Below are 19,262 nucleotides of genomic sequence, written 5' to 3'. Positions count from 1 at the left end.
TGATCCATCAGGGAACTTTTGCCAAATAGACCGGAGTCAAGTCAATGTTATAGTTTTAAAATGAGAAGAAACTCCAGGCATAAAAGTGTGCCAGTTTCCTAGCCAACAATGCTGATAGACAAATGTGTCTGTAAGATTAGTTCTCTTTATGGAACACAGTGGTCTCTGAACGTTTTGAAATGACCCTATTAAAAAAAAAACCTGGAGGATTCATCCCCAGTATTGGCTATATAAATAAAAAAATGTATATGTATGTGATATCAACCTACTCTAAAAACATGCTCTTGATGCAATGATGTTTAAAAGAATTTAAAATGATATGACCAACAATAAAATAATATTTATGAATATCATGCAAGTTTTCATATTTCTATCCTACCACTGATAATATCCTAATACATAATATTAATATATACTTAGAGTATGATATGTTGTTAAACATAGTAGAGCTAAATTCACATTTTAAAATACTTGTGTTGAGGAACTTCCCTGGTGGTCCAGTGGCTAAGACCTCACACTCCCAATGCAGGAGGCCCAGGTTCGATCCCTGGCCAGGGAACTAGATCCCACATGCCACAACTAAGAGCTTAAAAGTCACAGTGAAGACTGAAGATCCCGAGTGCTGCAACTAAGAACTGCCACAGTCAAATAAAAAAATAACATATTGTTAATAAACAAATAAAAGAGTTACACTGATACTCAAGATTTCTAACAACTTCTTGTCAGACTTTCTTAATGTGACTGACAAAAAGCTCCTACTAGAAGTGACAACTCTACCATGCTCTTACTTCAGCTTTTATTATTAGTTTTACCTTACATTTGAGCTTTCTGTGCAAGACATTTTATCAGCCATTTGCTCCATAACTGTAAAGGTTAATTTAGTAAATACGTAAGTGAAAATATATAAATGACATAAAAATATGATCCAAAAATCCACATAAGAGGACAAGGAATTACAATGCACTACAGTATATTGCCCTCAATCACATGAGGGCACCATTTCCACCTGCCCATGATGTGGAATTCCACTTCCTACAACACAGCTTCTCTGTCAACTGACAAATGGACATGTAGGAGGTGAACATCACCATTAGTTCATATACTAAAATTAGCTATATAAGCAACAAAAGAAAATATAGATAAACTGGGATTGCCCAAAATTTCAAAACTTTTGCACATCAAAGGACACTATCAACAGATTGAAAAGATAGCTCACAAAACAGAATATTTGCCAATCATGAATCTGATAAGGAATTATTATCTAGAATATATAGAAATTCCCATAACTCACCACCACAACAAAAACAATATGAATGTGGGCAAAGGACCTGAATGGACATTTTTTCAAAGAAGACATAAAAATAGTTAGTAAGCACATGAAAAAAATATTCAACATCATTAATCACTGGTGGTGGTGGTGGTGGTTTAGTTGCTAGGTCATGTCTGACTCTTTGTGACCCCATGGACTATAACAGACCAGGCTCCTCTGACTGTGGGATTTCCCAAGCAAGAAAACTGGAGTTGGTTGCCATTTCTTACTCTAGAGGACCTTCCCAACTCGGGGATCGAACCTGGATTTCCTGTACTGCACATAGATTCTTTACTGATTGAGGCACAGGGAAGCCCCATTAATTATTATGCAAGTCAAAATTACAATGAAATACTACCTCACATCCATTAGGCTAACTGTTATTTATTTATTTGCTCTTTTTTTTTTTCTTTTTTACTTTACAATACTGTATTGGTTTTGCCATACATTGACATGAATCCACCACAGGTGTACCTGAGTTCCCAATCCTGAACCCCCCTCCCGCCACCCTCCCCATACCATCTCTTTGGGTCATCCCTGTGCACCAGCCCCAAGCATCCTGTATCCTGTATCGAACTTAGACTAGTGATTCGTTTCTTACATGATAGTATACATGTTTCAATGTCATTCTCCCTAATCATCCCACCCTCTCCCTCTCCCACAGAGTCCAAAAGTCTGTTCTATACATCTGTGTCTCTTTTGCTGTCTCGCATACAGGGATATCATTACCATCTTTTTAAATTCCATATATATGTGTTAGTATACTGTATTGGTGTTTTTCTTTCTGGCTTACTTCACTCTGTATAATCAGCTCCAGTTTCATCCACCTCATTAGAACTGATTCAAATGTATTCTTTTCAATGGCTGAGTAATACTCCATTGTGTATATGTACCACAGCGTTCTAATCCATTCATCTGCTGATGGACATCTAGGTTGCTTCCATGTCCTGACTATTATAAACAGTGCTGTGATGAACATTGGGGTACATGTGTCTCTTTCAATTCTGGTTTCCTCGGTGTGTATGCCCAGCAGTGGGATTGCTGGGTCATAAGGCAGTTCCATTTCCAGTTTTTTTAAGGAATCTCCACACTGTTCTCCATAGTGGCTGTACTAGTTTGCATTCCCACCAACAGTGTAGGAGGGTTCCCTTTTCTCCACACCCTCTCCAGCATTTATTGCTTGTAGAGTTTTGGATCGCAGCCATTCTGACTGGCAGTGAAATGGTACCTCATTGTGGTCTTGATTTTCATTTCTCTGATAATGAGTGATGTTGAGCATCTTTTCACGTGTTTGTTAGCCATCCATATGTCTTCTTTGGAGAAATGTCTATTTAGTTCTTTGGCCCAGTTTTTTATTGGGTCGTTTATTTTTCTGGAATTGAGCGGCAGGAGTTGCTTGTATATTTTTGAGATTAGTTGTTTGTCAGTTGCTTCATTTGCTATTATTTTCTCCCATTCCAAAGGCTGTCATTTCACCTTGCTTATAGTTTCCTTTTTGTGCAGAAGCTTTTAATTTTAATTAGATCTCATTTGTTTATTTTTGCTTTTATTTCCAGTATTCTGGGAGGTGGATCATAGAGGATCCTGCTGTGATTTATGTCAGAGAGTCTTTTGCCTATGTTCTCCTCTAGGAGTTTTATAGTTTCTGGTCTTATGTTTAGATCTTTAATCCATTTTGAGTTTATTTTTGTGTATGGTGTTAGAAAGTGCTCTAGTTTCATTCTTTTACAAGTGGTTGACCAGTTTTCCCAGCACCACTTGTTAAAGAGATTGTCTTTAATCCATTGTATATTCTTGCCTCCTTTGTTGAAGATAAGGTGTCCATAGATGTGCGGATTTATCTCTGGGCTTTCTATTTTGTTCCATTGATCTATATTTCTGTCTTTGTGCCAGTACCATACTGTCTTGATGATAGTGGCTATGGAGTAGAGCCTGAAGTCAGGCGGGTTGATTCCTCCAGTTCCATTCTTCTTTCTCAAGATTGCTTTGGCCATTCGAGTTTTTTTTGTATTTCCATACAAATTGTAAAATTATTTGTTCTAGCTCTTTGAAAAATACCGCTGGTAGCTTGATAGGGATTGCATTGAATCTGTAGATTGCTTTGGGTAGTATACTCATTTTCACTATATTGATTCTTCCAATCCATGAACATGGTATATTTCTCCATCTATTAGTGTCCTCTTTGATTTCTTTCATCAGTGTTTTATAGTTTTCTATATATACGCCATGACGAAGTGGGCTTTATCCCAGGGATGCAAGGATTCTTCAATATCCGCAAATCAATCAATGTAATTCACCACATTAACAAATTAAAAGATTAAAAACCACATGATTATCTCAATAGATGCAGAGAAGGCCTTTGACAAAATTCAACATCCATTTATGATAAAAAAAAAAAAACTCTCCAGAAAGCAGGAATAGAAGGAATATACCTTAACATAATAAAAGCTATATATGACAGACCCACAGCAAACATTATCCTCAATGGTGAAAAATTGAAAGCATTTCCCCTTAAGTCAGGAACAAGACAAGGGTGCCCACTTTCACCGCTACTATTCAACATAGTTCGGGAAATTTTGGCCACAGCAATCAGAGCAGAAAAAGAAATAAAAGGAATCCAAACTGGAAAAGAAGAAGTAAAACTCTCACTGTTTTCAGATGACATGATCCTCTACATAGAAAACCCTAAAGACACCACCAGAAAATTACTAGCACTAATCAATGAATGTAGTAAAGTTGCAGGATATAAAATCAACACAGAGAAATCCCTTGCATTCCTATACATTAATAATGAGAAAGTAGAAAAAGAAATTAAGGAAACAATTCCATTCACCATTACAATGAAAAGAATAAAATACTTAGGAATATATCTACCTAAAGAAACTAACTGTTATTTTTTTTTAAATAACAATTTTTTGTTTTAAAACGTTTTTTTATTTTAAAAAGTAACATTTTTTTAAAAATAGTAATGTGTTAGTGAGGGTATGCAGATATTAGAATGCCCATGCATTGTTGGTGGTTATATAAAATGGTTCAGTCACTGTGGAATAGTTAAACATAAAATTACCACATGGTCCAGCAATTCTAATTCTAAGAATATACCCAAAAGAATTGAAAACAGACTAAAACAGATACTTAAATGCCAATGTTCATGGCAACATTATTCATAACAATCAAAAGGTAGAAACAACCCAAATGAATGAACAGATAAACAAATGTGTACACCCATGCAGTGGAATATTCAGCCCTAGGAAGAAATGAAATTCTGATACATGCTACAACGTGGATGAAATGTGAAAATATAATGCCAAATGAAATACACTAAGCACAAAAGGATAAATATCATACAATTCCATTTGTATGAGGTAGCTAGAGTAGGAAAATTCACAGAGACATAAAGTAGAATAGAGGTTACCATGGGCTGAGGCAGACCCTTATGGCAGAAAGTGAAGAAGAACTAAAGAGCCTCTTGATGAAAGTGAAAGAGGAGAGTAGAAAAGTTGGCTTAAAACTCAACATTCAAAAGATGAAGATCACGGCATCCGGTCCCATCACTTCTTGGCACATAGATGCAGAAACAATGGAAACCATGACAGACTCTATTTTCTTAGGCTCAAAAATCTCTGCAAATGGTGACTGCAGCTATGAAATTTAAAGACACTTGCTTCTTAGAAGAAAAGCTATGACCAACCTAGGCAGCATATTAAAAAGCAGAGACATTACTTTGCTGACAAAGGTCTGTCTAGTCAAAGCTATGGTTTTTCCAGTAATCATGTATAGATGTGAGAGTTGGACTATAAAGAAAGCTGAGTGCCAAAGAATTGATGTTTTTGAACTGCGGTGTTGGAGAGGACTCTTGAGAGTCCCTTGGACTGCAAGGAGATCAAGCCAGTCGATCCTAAAGGCAATCAGTCCTGAATATTCATTAGAAGGACTGATGCTGAAGCTGAAACTTCAATACTTTGGCCATCTGATGCAAAGAACTGATTCATTGGAAAAGACCCTGATGCTGGGAAAGAATGAAGGCAGGAGGAGAAGGGGATGACAGGATGAGATGGTTGGATGGCATCACCAACTCAACAGACATGAGTTTGAGCAAGCTTTGGGAGTTGGTGATTGACAGTGAAGCCTGGCATGCTGCAGTTCATGGGGTCGCAAAGAGTTGGACATGACTGAGCAACTGAACTGAGCTGACCTGACGGGCTGAGGGGAAGGAGAAACGGAGTCACTGTTTAATAGGTACAGATGATATGATCACCTCCCAGACATTGAAAGGTTTAGGTTTGACTTGGGATTGTCATACACATGATACCTCTAGGGTTTTAGCAGTGCATGGCACAGTGATGCCCTAAAGTGTTGTTTAGATAAGGGGGTGAATGGGTCTGAAGTCTAACTTGTGCTGCGCTCCTTAAGCCATGTGTTTTGAAGGAAGGTTACATCCTGTTGGAGGAAGAAGTGCACTGTTTAAATCATTTTGAAACAGTATACAAAGTCATCCCATGTGTAATGACTTCTTGTTATTACTACCTGCGTTCAAAATCCCACAGTGGGAACAAATAGTTTCCGGATTTCACACTAGTATTCAAGTGCATCTTTCTTGGCATATCTAGAAAAGGTTAAGTCTGCCAGTTGACGTACCATCTTGTTAGTCAAGACACTAAAAATCTGTTATTTTTTTCTGAGTCAAAAATGGTTACAAAAAATTGCTGAAGGGGGCAGAGGGATCTTAAGACTCCAAGATCAAACTCACACTCCTAATTAGTTAATTAATCAAAATGTATTGCAAATTATTCTGTGCCAAGTAAATGGATATCAGGGGCTAAAAGGTGAAGTGCGGTCTCCAAATTCACACAGGCGATTAGTGGGGAAACCAGCATGAGAATCCGCAACCCCAAGCAGATTAGACTCCTGCTGCAGACAGTGAGTGTGATGTTCCCCAGGCAGGGGAAATAAGCATGTGGGATCCAGTTCAGACATGGCTGGGACTACTGAGCTCCACAGAGCAGTATGTTAGCACTCTCAGTGTAGGCTGAGATGTTTATGACATCTTCACATGAAGTAGAGGAAAGAAATGAATAAACTAAGAAAAATGTGATATCACCATCATGTCATGTCATCTTGTGTGGGCTCCTGTAGTCTGCTTTTCTCAAAACATTTCACAGTATCCACTATTTTGGATCTGCCAAAGGCAAAGCATACATTCTCTTAAGTACATGTATAATACAATGCATGAACTGTACATAGATATTTATATATTTATTTTCCTCTCCATTTACATAATCAATCATACTTGCTCTAAAAACTCATGTTACGTAGTGAGGGTTTTGGAATTTCAAATGTTTTCCAAAATGAAGAAAACAAAACCCACTTCCCTTAATAAGCTGTTTCTGGCTCATCTTTAAATATAACCTGTAAATATAGGAAATGAATCTAGAGGAAAGAAACAAAACTAAGAAAAAAATATATATATATACACACACACACATATATGTATGAAAAAGCAAAAAAGTGTTAGTTGCTCAGTCGTGTCCAGTTCTTTGTGACCCCATGGACTATAGCCTGCCAGGCTGCTCTGTCCATTGGATCTCCCAGGCAAGAATACTGAAGTGGGTAGGTATTCCCTTCTCCAGGGGATTTTCCTGACCCAGAGATTGAGCCCAGGTCTCCTGCACTGCAGGCAGATTTTTGACCATCCAAGTCATCACAGAAGCCCTGAAATTTTATATTTATTTATTTATTTATATTTCCATTTGATTAATAATTCTCATTCCTTCTCTCCTACTCTCTACGCATCCTCATGTGTTTATGTTATTTCTGATTTCAGGTTCCCCAAGTGAAATTCTGTAGGCTATAAGCTAAATTACTGACAAACACTGGCCAGGTTAAACCATGTTACAGGAACAATGAGAAGGGCCCAATTTCTCTGAAGAGACATGAAGTGAAAAATCTTCACCACTGGGTATTTCATGGCAATTGAAACCAGCCAACCCTTAATGATCAGGAGCCATGCCCTCCCCTGCCGCCTTCCACATGGAACCAGTTTGTGTTCTCTCTCCAGGAATGGTGCAGAGCTGGAAAAGTCTTCCAAAGGTCACCTTTTCCTAAGGCCTCCAGGCAGTTTTCTAAAGCATTCCAGAATTTTTATTCCCCAATTCTTTCAAATGCTCTAAGCAACTGACAGATCTCTGATGTCTACAGAAAAAAATGTTAGAGTCAATGAGTCTTAATTCTACTCTTACGCCAATCTCTGTTTAAGGCAAGGATCCCCTTTAAAGTCAAATTCAGCTTTGGTTTTCTTTATTCTTGCATTCTGATAACACTTTAGGAAGCTGGTATTAAGGGGAGGCCAGACCATAGGTTAAAAGAAGAATTATGTCCATTTTGAACAGAGACTTTGAGACAACAAAATGATCATTTAGTGTCTATATTAGATTCCTTCCTGAATTCAGCCTTTAGGCAATCGGTTTACTAAAGGATTCTAAAAGCATTTGGCCTTTATGTGAATGGGAGAAAGCTCCACAGAGTTTCAAACTATAATGAAATCAGAAGGGTCATAAACCTTATGCTGTAGACATTAATTAAGGGCCAGCTTACTCCACAGCAGAGGAAATGCTGGGATAGCGGGTGTGTTTGGGGGAGGTACACGACTGCCTGGGAAGCAGCTGGACTTGGCAGCCCTTGGACTGAGAACAGAGACAACAAATCCCTAGCATAGGGGCAGTTTGACCATTCCTTTGACCCCTGCATGCCTTAACTAAACTCCTTTGTTTCTTGTCAATTCTCCCTCAACATGCAAAAAAACATGTTTTTCTACCTTTCAAAGAAAATAAGTCTGCTTCTCATTCTCTCCCCTCCCCCACACCTAGACTGGACCTCATTTGTCTTGAGGCAGAAGAGGGCTCAGTGCAACACGTGATCATATTTAATGGTCTCCAAAATTACTTCTATGAAACATCTACCTACTTGCCACGGCTTGATTTACTGCATCGCCTGGAAATAACAAATGTAATTACTTTGGAATCAACATAATATGAGGCCAGATTGCCTTAACATTCCTTTCGCTTGAGAGGAACTTAATATGAATGGGAACCAGCTGTCTGTCAGTCATCATGTGCATTCGGTCAGCTTTCATAACTGATGACAGATATGGCTCTTTTGGAAAATACTTTAAAGTCACATAATTGTAATGGCCATTTTTTTCTCTGACAGCTTTCATACCTACAATGAATCATGTAAAGCACAGGTATCTTACCTGAAACCAAGAGATAACTTGGTGTTTTCAAATGGTTATCTCCCCTGGAATCATTTCCCCCAGGCTTATGTTTTGGATTTCTTTAATAAAAGGCATAGTATGTTCTTATTCAAGAAGAGAAAACAAATGAAACTTGTGACTTCATAACGAGAGAAATTCCCTAAAGCTTTGAATGGCAAGAAGGATCTTCAGAGTATGTGTGTATGTGTGTGTGTATAAATGTTGATTTAATTAGCCTTTATTACATATCTACTAATTTTCAGACTGTCAGATGATAAAATTTTTTAAATGAATGAACATTTTGGGGGTCTCTACACTATCTACATTCACTTTCCTATTTAACCTTCACAACAACAACTGCACTTTGTGAGTTAGGTAATAAGACCTGCTTCTTTGCAAAGAGAATGCTGATGGTTAGTGACATGGGTAACTTTCCCAGGGTCACAGAACTAGTTATTAATGAAGTTGAAAGTAGGATCTAGGCCTCATTGATTCAAGTCAGTAAGAAAACCCTTAATGAAAGAATTGAGAAAAACTGGCAAATGCAACTTATGATACAAAACCTGGTATCTCTATAATTGTAACAACTAATTAGCATAACACAGAAAGTTGATCCCATTTATAAATCAGAGTACTGAAATTATGACAGACTCTCAGTAGATCAACGAAACTAGAGTACAACTTCATGTGTGGATATTTGATATAGGACAGAGGTTTAATTACAATGGAAAAAGAAAGGGCTAATAGACACGTGGTGATCAGAAAATAAGATACCCATATGATTCGCTACTTAATACTATCACATATTAAAAATAACCCAGGGAGATTAAAAACCTAAATGTGAAAAGCAAACCTTTAACCACTCTAGAAAAAAATAAAGGAGATAAAATGATGTTAAAGTATATTCTTAAACAAAACACAGAAAAGCGCAAATGACAAAATGAAAGATCACTAGATACACTATATTAAAAATAAGCTTTTTTTACAATAAGATTCAATTACAAATAGTGAAAATGCAAGTCACAGCCTGGGAGAAAATATTTGCAACACATGTACCTAACAAAGAATTAGCACCTAGAACATATAAAAAATGCATGGAAATCAATCACCCAACAGAAAAATGGGCAGCTCACAAAACAGGAAATCCACTGGTCACTTAATATGTGAAAAGATTTTTAATCTTATTAGGAATGAGGTAAATAGAACAATTAGGTATCAGTTCACAATTACCAAATTGGCAAATTTTTAGAGTATGAAAACACCTATTATTGGCCAGATACAATACAACAGGAATTTTCACTTACTGCTGATAGAACTTGGAGAAGGAAATGGCAACTGGAACAAACCACTTGGGAGCATGATTCGGCATGTCTAGAAAAGGTGAAGATACACACAGCCTCATACTAGTAATTCTGCTCATATGTATATATCTTAGAGAAACTCTCTAACATGCACAAAAGAAGACATTTTAAAATGCTACTTACAGCTATTTTATGGAAACAAAACAACAGATAGCCCAATATATTTAAATTTTAAAAGGATATATTTTGATAGATTCATAAAATGTAACACTATTTTAGCAACTAAAATGAACAAACTAAATTTAGCTATTTATGGCAACATGGATAAATCTCAAAAATATAACACTAACAAAAGAGAGTTGCAAAGCATTTGTACAGTATAATATATACAGCCCCAAAACAAGCAAAAACATTATCAAAACAACTTATGGAAATGTATGCTTTACTGAACAGTGAAAGATTGTTTATACTTATTTAACAGTATAAAATCATGCATACAAAAAAAAAAAAAACCAACACTAGAAGCGCTTCTCTCTGAAGAGAAACAGATAGGAATGAAATCAGGGGCTTTCAAATCAGGGGCTTTGAATTTTTTCTTTAAAAAAAAATCTGAAATGAATATGGTATTGATTGTTGTTGTTTATGCACTAAGTTATGTTTGACTCCTTTTGTGACCCCATGGACTGCAGCCAACCAGGCTCCTCTATCCACGGGATTTCCCAGACAAGAATACAGAAGTGAGTTGCCATTTCTTTCTCCAGGGGATCTTCCCAACACAAGGATCGAACCTGCATCTCCTGCTTGGCAGGTGGATTCTTTATAACTGAGCCACCTGGGAAGCCCATGGTATTAGTAGATGATGTAAATCAAGAGACGTAAGAGGAAGAAGGCAGAAGAGAGAGAGGGATGGATAAAAGGAAGGGAGAAAGGAAATACGGCAGGGATGGGGCAGGAAGGAAAAGAAGCAAAAATACTTAGAGCGTATAAAACTCTAGATCAAATACTGAGATTCTGTCTTTTTGGGGTAGAGTCATTTAAATTTTAAAAAGATTAAAGGAGAATTTCCAGATTTTTTGAAACATAATGAACAAATGGAGCTAGTTATGGTATGAGTTAATATAACTCACTAATTTAGGTCAACTAGGGGAAGATCAATTTGACTTAGGTCCAGAAATTTTGAGAATTTAAAGGCATGCAATTATAAAACTTACTCTGGGCCCTACAGCTCTTCAAACTAATTGTAACAGTTAACCTTCTTGTAGGTGGCAGGTTTATGACTTGAAACGTGAAGCACTTTGGTCTCTGTGTACCCACTCCCCTCTCTCACTTGTACCCCAAAGGCAATTTTCCTTCCTTTCATCCAGAAACAATAACTCAAAAAAATCTATGAGCTAAGTGCCTAATTTAAAAAAAAATCTGCATGTGTATATTCCCCTTTATTATTGTTCTATACATACTATTTTAACCATTTATCTTGGGGCTTCCCAGGTGGCGCTAGCGGCAAAGAACCTGTCTGCCAATGCCAAGAGACATAAGGGATGAGTGTTCATCTCTTCCTGGGTTGAGAAGATCTCCTGGAGGAGGTCATGGCAACCCAGTCCAGTACTCTTGCCTGCAGAATCCCCATGGACAGAGGAGCTTGGAGGGCTACAGTCCACTGGGTCACAAAGAGTTGAATATAACTGAGGTAACTTGTTATATAAAATAGAAATAATTATTGAACAGTGAAACACTGTATTTTTATCAAAATAAGATAATACTCTCAATATTCCTATACTTTTCCAGTTCACATTCATTATATTTATTTCAAAAAATGTTCATCTCACCTTACATGAGAACTTAAATTCTATTCATGGACCAAATGTTCCATTTAAGACTGATCTACATAAATCAAGCCCATATACTGCACCTAGTTGTTTTATTCCTTGTGCCTCTTCTTATCTGGAACAAACCCTTTATTTTAATGACTCTGAACTGTCATCTTACAGGATATACCATCTTCTGAATTTGTCTGATTTCTTCTCTGCGGTGAAATTTAGCTTGTTCCTTACTTCATAACTGAGAGCTATAAGGATACTCTGTGGATTTAAGTTAACCACATGTGGCTACACAGTATCATAAGTAATATTCCCAACTTCATTTTACATCACCTAAGAAAACACAATGTACTATCTAGTTGCCTACCATTGATGATACTAAGATTAACCACTATATTAGGGTGGTGATAATTTGATTTCTCTATTTAATAGCAGTATTTTCCCCTTTACAACCTGAAAGTAATCTGTGTAGTGTTACTCTGGGGTTATACAAGCGTTTCATCATAAACGTTCACTAAATTGATAACTGACAACCAATAATCCTCCTGAATTAGTCATTTCATTACATCACTGGTCTAGATAACAAGGAATAAAACAAGCAAAAATCCATGCTCTCATGGAGTTTATCATCTAGTGGGAAAAAGACATTAATAAACAATAAAAATTAGAAAAACACATAAGTCAACTCTACTTCAATTTTTAAAAATTAGAAAAATATGACATGAAGTATGCCATGTGCTGAAAGTGCTATGGAAACAAATTTAGCTGGGAAGCAGTGAGGACCTTCCCTGATCACCCTGTGGAGAGATGACCTCACAAGCAAGTGTTGCCCCTCACACTTGATGGTCTATGTCACCTAATATATTCAACTCAGAACAACTCAGGGTTCTGAGAGTAAGAGTATATGCTAGTTTTCTGGGGGTAATGTAACAAAATACCACAAATTCAGTAGCTTAAAACAACAGAAATTTCTTCTCTCGCAGCTTCTGACCTTCTTGGTAGCGGCACGCAGTCCTTGGTTTGGAGACACACATCTTCAGTCTCTTCAAACACCACCTCTCTCTTCACTTGAGCTCCCACTCTCTGTCTCAAGGCTCCCTCTCCTTTCTTTTATAAGATGCTAGAACTGAACTGAGTCACAGGATTCAGGGCCCACGCTAAAACCAGGATCATCTCATCTCAAGATCCTTTATTGAACCACATCTGCCCACATGCTGTTTCCAAATAAGATCAGAGGCCAAAACCGGGACTTCCCTGATGGCTCAGATGGTAAAGGATCCACCTGCAATGGAGAAAACCTGCGTTCAGCCCCAGAGACAGGAAGATCTTCTGGAGAAGGGAATGACAACCCGCTCCAGTATTCTCGCCTGGAGAATTCCAAGGACAGAGGAGCCTGGTGGGCTGCAGTCCATGGGATCACAAACAGCTGGACATGACTGAGGGACTAATACTTTCACTTTCACAGATATCAGGGGTACCTTATCTTATTGGGACCATATTCAACTAAATAAAAAGGTGACAGAATGTGTTAACTATAGTCAATGGACCAACAGAATATAATACCGGCTTTACCTCTGCTTCTTAAGGATGAGGGGAAATCAGATATGAAGGGAACATTTCATGCAAAGATGGGCTCAATAAAGGACAGAAATGCTATGGACCCAACAGAAGCAGAAGATATTAAGAAGAGGTGGCAAGAATACACAGAAGAACTATATAAAAAAGATCTTCACGACCAAGATAATCATGATGGTGCAATCACTCACCTAGAGCCAGACATCCTAGAATGTGAAGTCAAGTGGGCCTTAGAAAGCATCACTACGAACAAAGCTAGTGGAGGTGATGGGATTCCAGTTGAGCTATTTCAAATCTTAAAAGATGATGCTGGTTAAAGTGCTGCACTCAATATGCCAGCAAATTTGGAAAACTCAGCAGTGGCCACAGGTCAGTTTTCATTCCAATTCCAAAGAAAGGCAATGCCAAAGAATGCTCAAACTACTGCACAATTGCACTCATCTCACACGCTAGCAAAGTAATGTTCAAAATTCTCCAAGCCAGGCTATAGCAATCCGTGAACCGTGAACTTCCAGATGTTCAAGCTGGTTTTAGAAAAGGCAGAGGAACCAGAGATCAAATTGCCAACATCCACTGGATCATCAGAAAAGCAAGAGCATTCCAGAAATCATCTATTTCTGCTTTACTGACTATACCAAAGCCATTGACTGTGTAGATCACCACAAACTGTGGAAAATTCTGAAAGAGATGGGAATATCAGACCACCTGACCTGCCTCTTGAGAAACCTATATTCAGGTCAGGAACCAACAGTTAAAACTGGACATGTAACAATAGACTGGTTCCAAATAGAAAAGGAGTACGTCAAGGCTGTATATTGTCACCCTGCTTATTTAACTTATATGCATGAGAAATGCTGGGCTGCATAATGCATAAGCTGGAATGAAGATTACTGGAAGAAATATCAATAACCTCAGATATGCAGATGACACCACCCTTATGGCAGAAAGTGAAGAACTAAAGAGTCTCTTGATGAACGTGAAAGTGGAGAGTGAAAAAGTTGGCTTAGAGCTCAACATTCAGAAAACTAAGATCATGGCATCCAGTCCCATCACTTCATGGGAAATAGATGGGGAAACAGTGGAAATAGTGGCTGACTTTATTTTGGGGGGCTCCAAAATCACTGCAGATGGTGACTGCAGCCATGAAATGAAGAGACTGTTACTCCTTGGAAGGAAAGTTATGACCAACCTATTAAAAAGCATATTAAAAAGCAGAGACATTACTTTGTCAACAAATGTCCGTCTCATCAAAGCTATGGTTTTTCCTGTGGTCATGTATGGATGTGACAGTTGGACTGTGAAGAAGGCTGAGAGCCGAAGAATTGATGCTTTTGAACTGCGGTGTTGGAGAAGACTCTTGAGAGTCCCTTGGACTGCAAGGAGATCCAACTCGTCCATTCTAAAGGAGATCAGTCCTGGGTGTTCATTGGAAGGACCAATGTTGAAGCTGAAATTCCAATACTTTGGCCACCTGTTGCAAAGAGGTGACTCATTTGAAAAGACCCTGATGCTGGGAAAGATTGAAGGCAGGAGGAGAAGGGGACAACCGATGATGAGACGGTTGGATGGCATCACTGACTCAATGGACATGAGTTTGAGTGAACTCTGGGAGTTGGTGATGGACAGGGAGGCCTGGCGTGCTGTGGTCCATAGGGTCACGAAGAGTCAGACAGGACTGAGCAACTGAACTGAACTGACTGAACTAGTCTTGCCTGCACATACAGACATACACACATACACACTGTAGTGGGTTTTGGAAACTGTTTCAGAGACAAATAGGGTTGTAGAAATCAGAACTCCATAACATGGAATTTAAATGGACAGGTGATAGTGAATTGGGAAAAACTCAGCCCTTCTCCTGCATTTCTCTTTTACTCTCATATGACTACCACATTCACATTTCTGACACTAGAAGTGTGGGAGTTTTTCCCACACTAGGCAATTCTGTGACACCAGTTGGGTGTCCCACAATTTAACTCACTGCTGACTCTATCTACCTGGAGATACTATCATATCCCACAACTCTGCAAGACTGTCCCCAGTTTCAGATGCAATCGTGTAGTTCCCCTGATTACTCACAACTTTTGTTTGAACGCCACAAATCAGAGGTTCCCATTACCTGCTCCTCACTGGGTTCCATTATTTGCTGGAATAGCTCACAAAACTCAGGGCAACACTTACACCTATCAGTTTTTTTAAGGAATATAACAAAGGATATATATGAATAGAGTCTTCCAAGGTGGTGCTAGTGGTAAAGACCCTGCCTGCCAATGCAGGAGACATAACCAATGCAAGTTCAGTCCCTGGGTAGGGAAGATGCCCTGGAGGAGGGCATGGCTACAGTCCATAGGGTCTCAAAGAGTCGGACACAACTGAAGCAACTTGGCACACATGCACGTGTATTTGTATAGCCAGATGAAGAGATATATAAGGCAAGGTCTGGGAGGATCCTGAGCACAGGAGCTTCTGTCCCCATGGAGCTGGGGTATGTCTCCCTCCTAGTATGTGGATGTGTTCACCAAGCTTTCCAAACCACACACGATTGGGATTTTATGGAGGTTTGCTCATAGAGACATGATCAATTACTAACTCCATTTCCAGCTCTTCTCCCCTCTCTGGAGAATGGAGAATAGGGCTGAAAATTCCAAGCTTTTGATTATGACATGGTCTTTGTGGTAAGCAGCCCCATCCAGAAGCCCACCAACAATCACCTCAATAGAACAAAAAACATTCCTATCACCTAGGGAATTCCAAATTATTTAGGAGTTCTTTGTTAAGAATCCAAGATCAAAGACCAAATATTAGAACAAAAGATACTCCTGTACTCTTATCATTTAGGAATCTATAAGGGTTTTAGGAGCTCTCTGCCAAGAATCAGTGTCAGAGACCAATATATATTTTTCTATTATCTCACAGATGGTGTCTCCACCTCAGTACAAAGATGGCAGCTATCCAGTTGCATCATTAGCAATAAAATGTAACATGGTAAAGTTCTTCAAAAACATTTCTTTGGAATAAATAGTCAATTCCTCCAAATTGTTCACATGGCTACTTTATTCAATAAAACAAATTTTAGTCTGATTTGAGGCTGATTCTTAAGAAATCTGAATGAATTAAATGCAAGCTTATGAAGTGCCCTGGTGCTGAATTTACCCATCAGTAAATACCCAAACAAGTTGCAGTATCACTTTTCTAGCCTTAGAAGTAAGTATTTGATCACACAGCTGGTTCTAATGACCTCTAGATAAAAGAAAGAAGTTAATTTCATCAGTTAAAAATATTAAGAGAACATTACTGAGATGCTTAACATATGTTGTTGTGCATAAAATACCAAAAATTAAAGATAGGAGGATTGATTTTATACTCAGAAATTCCTTACAGTCGATGTCATAGTCTGCTTGAACTTTATATTTTGACTGTGACATTATCTTACTTTTAAAGATTAGGTAAATGATATATAAAGCTAGAAATAAAAAGGGGATCTCTAAACCCCAAGATCCTATGGAAAGGAGACATAACTCAAGCAAATGTGGTCAGTTAACATATATACATATACAGGAAACAATTACCCAAGTGTTACAAAGAATCCAGACAAAACTTAATTCTACCCTGCTAAGTGTATGCCAAAAACCATATGTTTTATTTTACTACAATAAAGATTATATCAAACATCCCCAGAATCTGGACCAAAGTACATAAGAATTATTTTGACAAAATACAAAGTAGGCAGTCATATTGTAATTTTTTGCATCAGTCATCTTGGTAAAATGCTAAGTACCTTCAGAATAATATAAAAACCTAACATATCAGCTCTGCCATTTAATAGCCAAAGGTTACAGAAAAAAATCTCCTAAACAATGTGACTTACAGCTTCTTCAACTGAAAAACTGAATCATAGTCCCCATCTTGCAAGGTTGTTGGAAGGTTATAAATAATGTGGGTAAAATGTCTGATTTTGAATGCCCACTGTTATTCTTAGGCTGTGGTCTTTCATTAGGTAAACCTAATAATTCATACTTAGGTGCATTTGGCTACCTCATGTAACTCTCCATAAAAAAAAGTGAATATTTCAATAACAATTTGTAGATTGCAAAAGATGGCTTTTTAAAAATATTTATCGAACTGCAATCAAAGAGAAGTGTGTTGTTCACCATGTGGTACTCAGAGAGATACGGCACTCCTATTCCCCTTCCAGAAAGGACTTGCTGCCCAGCTGTAAGGGATATAGTGCCCTCTCAGCCTCCAGCTGGTAGTCCATCAGAGGCTGCCTCAGTCTTCCAGCTGACGTCACACCACTTGTAGGGTGGCCCCCAGCAAATGACTGAGCCAGACAGTGGCAGCTAAGGGCATGCTCTTCTTGCAGCAGCTTCCAGCCACCAACTGAACAAAGCAGAGATACAAAGGTCTGCCGTTTCCACTCAGGGCAGCATCCCTCGACTGGGCATGCTGTGTTCTGACTTCCCACTTGGCTGGCAAACACTTTTCTAGGCTGGCACACAAACTAATAGCACTCTCTGCCCACTCCTGATTCTCACGCCCATTCACGGGTTCTCTCCCCAATAAATATTTTGCTCTTCTAACTACCCCAGCATCTGCTTCCAGAGAACTCAAATTGTGACACCTAGCTGTTTCAGAGATTTATGTTACGCAACAACAATAACAACAACAAACCCAGACAGAAAATCAATGGAAATGTGGTTCTTCATTACTTTGCCTAAAACATCTCAGACAGGCATCTCTTCTATTTTTTTTCCCTCCAATTTTATTGAGATATAACGGATATATAACTTGTTTAACATGTTGATTTGATATACTTATATATTGCAAAACAATTAGCAACAGACCTTCAACCCATCACAGAATTAGCATTTCTTTTTTGTGGTGAGAACAGATCTATTCTCTTAGCAACTCTTAAGTGCATAATACAGTGTTATTAACTATAATCTAATGCTCTATATTATGGGACTTCCCTGGTGGCTAAGATGGTAAAGCATCTGCCTACAATGCAGTAGACCTGGGTTCAATCCCTGGGTTGGGAAGATCTCCTGGAGAAGGAAATGACAACCCACTCCAGTATTCTTGCCTGGAAAAACCCATGGATGGAGGAGCCTGATAGGCTACAGTCCATGGGGTTGCAGAGTCGGACACGACTGAGCGACTTCACTTCACTAATGCTCTGTATTAGGACCCCAGAATTTATTCATCTTACAACTGGAAATTTGGCTCCTTTGACCAACATCTTCCCACTTCCTCCAGCCCTCAGCTCCTAGTAACCACCTCTATTCTAAATGTCCTCCAGCCCTCAGCTCCTAGTAACCACCTCTATTCTAAATGAATAATTCAGTCTGCAAATGTGTTAAACCAATGTATAAAAACGATCTTCAGGACCAAGATAATCACGATGGTGTGATCACTCACCTAGAGCCAGACATCCTGGAATGTGAAGTCAAGTGGGCCTTAGAAAGCATCACTACGAACAAAGCTAGTGGAGGTGATGGAATTCCAGTTGAGCTATTTCAAATCCTGAAAGATGATGCTGTGAAAGTGCTACACTCAATATGCCAGCACATTTGGAAAACTCAGCAGTGGCCACAGGACTGGAAAAGGTCAGTTTTCATTCCAATTCCAAAGAAAGGCAATGCCAAAGAATGCTCAAACTACTGCACAATTGCACTCATCTCACACACTAGTAAAGTAATGCACAAAATTCTCCAAGCCAGGCTTCAGCAATCCGTGAACCGTGAACTTCCTGATGTTCAAGCTGGTTTTAGAAAAGGCAGAGGAACCAGAGATCAAATTGCCAACATCCACTGGATCATGGAAAAAGCAAGAGAGTTCCAGAAAAACATCTATTTCTGCTTTATTGACTATGCCAAAGCCTTTGACTGTGTGGATCACCACAAACTGTGGAAAATTCTGAAAGAGATGGGAATATCAGACCACCTGACCTGCCTCTTGAGAAACCTATATGCAGCTCAGGAAGCAACAGTTAGAACTGGACTAGTTCC

General features: G+C 38.5%; 1 non-coding gene across 1 annotated transcript; it reads left to right on the top strand.

Annotated features, from left to right (window-relative positions):
- Positions 1-486: 486 nt before the first annotated feature.
- Positions 487-559, top strand: TRNAG-CCC (transfer RNA glycine (anticodon CCC)). Its single transcript has one exon. It is a non-coding gene; the product is annotated as a tRNA-Gly (tRNA).
- Positions 560-19,262: the final 18,703 nt, after the last annotated feature.

The sequence above is a fragment of the Ovis canadensis genome, chromosome 2 (assembly GCF_042477335.2).
Source record: "Ovis canadensis isolate MfBH-ARS-UI-01 breed Bighorn chromosome 2, ARS-UI_OviCan_v2, whole genome shotgun sequence".
Classification (NCBI taxonomy): Eukaryota; Metazoa; Chordata; class Mammalia; order Artiodactyla; family Bovidae; genus Ovis; species Ovis canadensis.
This window is presented reverse-complemented; position numbering and strand designations above follow the sequence as displayed.